Here is a 5,000-nt window from a genome sequence, read left to right as displayed (position 1 = left end):
AAGATAGGTATTTTCAGTTCGGCGTAGAATGTATACGAACTAGAGAATACAATGAAAAGTTGAATAAATGAATTCAATTACGATGAATAAAACATTCGCCTCCTATAAGGATTTTCTATTTACATTAAGGATAAAGGGGGTGGGGTGGGGGGGGGTAAGCGGTGCTAGGGGTGCCCAATCACCTGCCACTTTTGCTACTGCATCAAAAGTGCCCTTTTGAGAGGGACGTATTATAGGCCCGCCGCCTATACCGCCTATCTGTGTCAATAATAATAATAATAATAATAATAATAATAATAATAATAATAATAATAATAATAATAATAATAATAATAATGATACTAAGAAGAAGAAGAAGAAGAAAAAGAAGAAGAAGAATAATTACTACTATTATTATTATTATTATTATTATTATTATTATTATTATTACAATAATAATGATAATAATAATAATAATAATAATAATAATAATAATAATAATAATAATAATAATAATAATAATAATAATAATAATAATAATAATAATAAACAGGAGCTTGTAGAAATGGGTTTAATATCTTGGCAACAATGGGTCACCCAAGATCATCTGACTATATGTCTCACTGTCTGGTAACACTGGGGCCAAGGCAACCTCTGCTGAGCCAGAATGACAACAGGCCAGGTAAGCTTTCCTAGTTATTTTAACTGGTATTGTCCTTTGCATTAAGGCTTTGACTCCCTTTTTAGCTATAAAAAGTGTAATAACAAAAGGAGGGAGAGAGGCAGTGGACCAAGTAAGTCGAGTAAATTAATATATTTAGAGAGGAAAATAGGAACAGGGCCACGGCAATGTGGACTGGAACGCATACAGCTTGTCTTTCATTTCATTTGTTGCATAATGTGTCCAATTAAGTTCCTGAGCTGCACGTGACATTTAGTTTTCGATTCTTAAATCAACAATACCCAACTGGATGGTGAAAAAAATCTATTCATTTCTCATTTTGTTATTTTTCATTTCACTTGTTTTTGCCATTTAACATTCGAAAATCATGCTTATGTCATGTTATTAATGATGCACCTTGATGTAATTAAAGAAAAACAAGAAATACTGAAAGGACCCCAAGTGTCATTGCTTTCAGATAGGACTCAGAATGACCTGATCAAGGCTTTGGCAATTTCAGTTAGGAGAGTGATATGAGATGAAATTCACAAGAGCAAGATCTTTTCATGCTCATAGATGAAACAACTAATGTATCACATACAGAACAGGTTTCTTTTGTTGTGAGATATGTAAATGACTTAAAAATAAAAGAACGTTTCATACAAGTATTCAATGTGCAATCAACAACCGGTAGAGCACTGGAGAAAGAAGCGATCTCTATGCTTAATAAAAATAATCTGAACATAGATGATATGCGTGGACAAGGATATGATGGGGCAGCAAATATGAGTGGAATATACATTGGATTACAATCCAGATTCCAAAGACAGAACCCAAAGGCTCTCTATGTACACTGCCATGCACACAGCCTAAATCGAGTTTTAGTTGAAAGTGCAAAATCAAGTACTCAGTTTGTAACTTTTTTCAGTTTTGTGGAGAAACTGTGTGAATTTATTACTAACTCTTCAAACGGCATGCTGCTTTTATGGAGATCCAGAAAGCAATGTATCCAGAAGACTACCCACTTGAACTTAAGAAGCTATCAGACACAAGATGGGCTTGCAGAGAGCACCTCTTAGAACCATGAGGAAGGTCATCCCAGCTCAGAAGCAATTTTTAGAAGAGGTAGTGCAAAAATATCCTCCTGGTGCATCAGCAGGGGATGCCTCAATAGTGCTGCAAAGTATTAACTTTGAATTTCTTGTCTGTCTTGAGATTGCCACCCCAGTTTTACAAGAAACTGCTTATGCCTCTAATGCTCTACAACAGAAAGACTGATTTGGCTGCCTTCTACAGAATTGTGAATGGAGTACTACAAAATTTGAGAGAATTAAGAAATGATAAGAAGTTTCAGGAAATTTTTACAAATGTTAGAGGGAGAGCTGAATCCCTGGTCATCGACCTCCCCTCTGGGATTCCTGGACAAGGCAGAATAAGAAAAATGTCTGAAAGATACAGGTATAGTGCTACATCTGCTACTAAGGACCAGCAATATCAATCCTGGGATGGTTACTACCGGGTGAGAGTATTTTATGTGCTTTTAGATACAAAAGCTGGAGACAACACAACATGGGGTATCCTAAATGCCTTTCATTGTATGACATTCCAAAATAACTGGAAAGAACCTGTGAATGAAGATGCATTCAAGTCATTTCAAAAATTAAGCCAGTTTTATGAGTTAGAAAAAGTAGACAAGCTACGGTTGGAATTAAAGATCTTCTATTCATCATTACCTTGCCTGCCACAGAACACCGCAGCTGCAATGCTCAGCCTGATGAAAGAAAACAATGTCCAGGAGATATTGTCACTTATTCTTGAACTCTCAACAATTTATGCCACTCTACCCTTCGCAATTGCAACAGTGGAAAGGACCTTCTCCAGACTCAAGCTGGTGAAGACAAAGCTACGCAGCCTATCCAGTGAGGAAAGGTTATCTGATCTTTTGTTGCTAGCAGTTGAAAAGGATATCACAATCAACAACAGTGAAGTTATCAGCATATTAAAAAAAATGGCACACAAAAGGGTTCTCTTATAAATATCAGATGATAAGGTCTGGTTATTAGCCAAGTGTGTTGAGCATACTGATTGATATTCTTGCAGTCATTTATGTAAAAGTAATATATATAAGCTTTCTTTTGTTAAATTTCCTGGTTCCACTGGTAGTCAGTACTATAGATTTTATGTTCATAAAAAACATTAGCCCCACTGGTACCTGTGCTTTCAGTCATGTTTATCTCTTTCTTGAATTATTAATGGCTAGTTTAAATAAATTTGAAAGAATATTGAGCCAGTATATATTTAGCCTCATTCATATCTATATATTTGCCCTTTTTTCACTTGAGCACCTGCCCTGAACAAGTTCTCTGCATGTCCCTGCTACTACTACTACTACTACTACTACTACTACTACTACTACTACTGCTGCTACTACTACTACTACTGCTACTACTACTAATAATAATAATAATGATAATAATAATAATGATAATAATAATAATAATAATCGTAGCAAAAATAATAATGATAACAGCAATGATGATAACAAGCGCAATCATACATTCCTCACCTTGCCAAAGGTTAATGAAATCGTCCATGGCCTAAGATTTATCTGTGGTGGATATTTTGTGCAATCTCCATTAATTTGTTTTGAGGTTATCATTAAATTGACGAAAAAAGCAAATCCGGTTCTAGATTCGGAATTCAGATCCAAATCTTCTGTAATATGTAATGAGGTGATTCATGACTTAAGACTTGGTGAAGATTTTATAAAAATCTGTTGTGTAGTTTTGACGCAACCCCATCCACAGACAGCCACGTACACAAGAGAAAAAAACTAAAAAATGCAAATCCAGATCTGGAATTTAGTTCTGGAACCGGATCCTATAAAAAATTAATTAAGTCGTCCAGCGCTTAAGATCTATCTGTGGTGGAAATTTCGTCAAAGCCATCAATTTTCTTTGACGTTATCTTTAAAATAGCGAGAAATGAAAATTGGATCTAAAATTCAGATCCAGATCCAGATCTTGTCCAGTATTTAATGCGGTTGTCATAACTTGAATTTTATATGTGGTGAAAATTTCGTCAAATTCTCGTTTGTATTTTGACGTAATCCTATCTACAGTCAGCCACGCAGACAAAATAAAGCAAATCTTGATCTGGAATCCAGATATAGAACCGGATCATCTAAAAAAGTTAATTAAGTTGTCTAAGGCCTAAGATCTATCTGTGATGGAAATTTTGTCATAATCTGTCCATTTACTTTAACATAATCTTTAATATGGAGAAAAATGCAAATCCATACGTAGAATCTAGATCCGGATCTGGATCTTCTTCATATATTAATAGAGTCGTCCTTGACCCTTATAAGATCTATTTGTGGTGAAAGTTTCGTCAAAACCCATTGTGTAGTTTTGATTTAGTCCGATCCACAAACAGATAGACAGACAGACAGCCACACAGGAAAAAAAATGCAAATCCGGATTTAGAATCCGAATCCGGAACCAACTCATCTCCAAAAGTTAATGAAGTCGCTCATGGCTTAAGGTCTAACTCTGGTGAAATTTCCGTCAAAATCCATCAATTTGTTATAACATTATTTTTATAAGGGTGAATAAGGCAAATCCCGATCTAGAGTCAGGATCTGAATCAGGATCATCTTCAAAACTTATGGTTGTCATCCATGACCATTATAAGATCTATATGTTATAAGAGTTTCGTCAAAATCAGAAACGTAGTTTTATTGTAATCCTATCTATAGAGAAGCAGACATACAAACAAATAAATGAATAAATAAAGAAACCGACTCGATTTCATAACCGCTTTGTCTGAGGTAATAACAATATAGCCTGCATATTAACCTCTTGCATGTATGGCAAAAGGGACATGTGAAACCGTTTCTAATTTTATATTTTGTGTTCGTTGATATCCTGTTTATAGTAGTTTGTTTCTAATACAAATCAACTTCAATGTCAAAGTTCAGATGTTCCATTAGGCTATGTCTATAGTTGATGAATTCACAATGTATCTCAAATCAGACTTAAATGAGGATTCGTCGAGAGTTTAGTCAACATTACTTGGTTCAGTAGCTCTGTTCTGGCGAACGTGGAAGCTGTTCCATAGCAGCTTAAATTAGCTTTAGTTTTATGTTTCTGCTGGTGAATTATATAGCTAAGTTCATCTCTAAATATATATATCTATATCTATATCTATCTATCTATCTATCTATCTATCTATATATATATATATATATATATATATATATATATACATATATATATATATATATATATATATATATATATATATATATATATATATATATATATATATATATATATATAGGTATATATATATATATATA

At 33.9% G+C, this 5,000-nt stretch overlaps 1 protein-coding gene across 1 annotated transcript in view; it reads left to right on the top strand.

The window, feature by feature from the left end:
- Window positions 1-5,000, top strand: part of LOC137649537 (uncharacterized) — a 65,001-nt gene that overhangs the window by 34,511 nt on the left and 25,490 nt on the right. The window lies entirely within an intron of this gene.

The sequence above is a fragment of the Palaemon carinicauda genome, chromosome 11 (assembly GCF_036898095.1).
Source record: "Palaemon carinicauda isolate YSFRI2023 chromosome 11, ASM3689809v2, whole genome shotgun sequence".
Taxonomy (NCBI): Eukaryota; Metazoa; Arthropoda; class Malacostraca; order Decapoda; family Palaemonidae; genus Palaemon; species Palaemon carinicauda.
Note: the sequence above shows the minus strand (reverse complement) of the source record. Positions and strands in the feature narration are given on the sequence as shown.